General features: G+C 35.0%; 1 long non-coding RNA gene across 1 annotated transcript; it reads left to right on the top strand.

The window, feature by feature from the left end:
• The first annotated feature begins 12 nt into the window (after positions 1 to 12).
• On the top strand, positions 13 to 872 carry LOC136066712 (uncharacterized). Its single transcript, XR_010628206.1, has 2 exons — positions 13 to 247; positions 354 to 872. It is a non-coding gene; the product is annotated as an uncharacterized LOC136066712 (long non-coding RNA).
• The last annotated feature ends 815 nt before the right edge of the window (positions 873 to 1,687 follow it).

The raw sequence follows: 1,687 nt of genomic DNA, 5'->3' as shown, positions 1-1,687 counted from the left end.
TGTAGGGTCAGTTTTTGCGGCCCAAGCCCAAGGAGGTATGGATTTGGAACCCTCTGAGCCCAAAACAATAAATTTTGTAGAGAGTGGGCGAAAGGGCTAGGCAAATAATGAAAATTACAGTATTAAACAGCAACACCAATGAGAGAAGTTGAATTAATGTGCTCTCGGACTAATGAGTACTCTGTCCGAAGAGAAGTTGTTCATTGATAATCAAGGGTTACAATTGCTGGAGCTACAACCATGTAAGGTACCCTTTCTCTCTCCTGTTTTTCGATCCCCCTCTATCAGAGGTACCCTTCCCTTATATAGCATTGCCTTCTTACATCTCCTCCGTCCATTTGTTCGTCATCCAGGCACCCACTTGAGTACATGTCCCATCACCCCACTTTTAGCCTTATGCGAGTGGCGGTAGCTGAGAAAGCACTGTTCAGGGGTCCTATCCACATAAATGCGGCCAGGAAGGTAGGTGCAGTGCATTAAATGCGGTGGTTGAAGTATGCCTCCTTGATATTTCTCTGTTGTCGTTATCTCTATGTGTGTCCGAGGTTCTTCTCCCTCTTGACACTTGTCAAATAGATCACTTGAACCTCCCATACTCGTTTGATCAAACCACTTCGGATCCGAGGACGCATGACTACTCGGACATATGAGCATCTCCTCGGATGGTATACGTGCTCATCTTCAGGCATCCCCCATTGGCGTGGGCTTCCGACTGAAGGCCTCATCTCCTCGGATGAAGAGTGTTCCTCATTCAGGGCCTTGGGCCCAATAAGTTGGGCTGGGTTTTTCTCCCCCCACAATTTTCATGTTTTAATGGAATTTTTTTCTGAGAGAAATGTTTTAATGGAGATAAATACATTGATTTTCATTTATTTTACATGGCGCACTAATTTATATATATATATATATATATATGATTATTTTAATAAACTTTAAATAATAATATTTATTAAATTAAAAATAACACATTCAATAAAAAGAATGGGATGCTTAAATAAATAAAAATAACTAATTACAGTTGAATTCACTAGTGTAATATATTTATATTTATAATTATTTTAATCTTAACAATTTATATCCCCTAAATTCTTTTAATGATATAAATAATTATGTATACTATAGTATTCTAAATTTGTCATGTAATTATATAGAGATTATAGGGTAAACCTATTTATTTTCATGTTTCAGATATTTATAGGCCATCCAATAATTATTTATGTAAAATGGATTCTTATGATTTGAAAAATGACATTATTGCTCAATGATTTGCTTTGATAGCAATCGTAACAAATTACAGCAAAGATCTAATATCTAATTAAAATACACTCAATCTTTTTCCTTTTTTTTTTTTTTTTTGGTTGACAAAAATTACCCTCAATCAAGAACCTAAAAGATAGTTATACATTTAAATTAATGAAAATAATTAAATATTTTTCAATTAAGTAATTGGTTCATACTCTTGATTACTCTTTCTTTTTAATAACATGTAATATAATTGAAATTTATTTCATATATATTATTGTAAGGACTCAATTTAAAAAGGCCCTAACAATACATTTCTAGAGAGTGGGATGAAGAATTAGGCTCTAACAGACTAACAACAGTACACAGGGAACTCCTCACCATTGAAGGGGGATGAACCCAATTTATTCCTAAGGGTAGCTCCTCGGCGCTTGTCCGAGGAGGT

This window comes from Quercus suber, unplaced genomic scaffold (assembly GCF_002906115.3).
Source record: "Quercus suber isolate HL8 unplaced genomic scaffold, Cork oak 2.0 scaffold_4, whole genome shotgun sequence".
Taxonomy (NCBI): domain Eukaryota; kingdom Viridiplantae; phylum Streptophyta; class Magnoliopsida; order Fagales; family Fagaceae; genus Quercus; species Quercus suber.
Note: the sequence above shows the minus strand (reverse complement) of the source record. Positions and strands in the feature narration are given on the sequence as shown.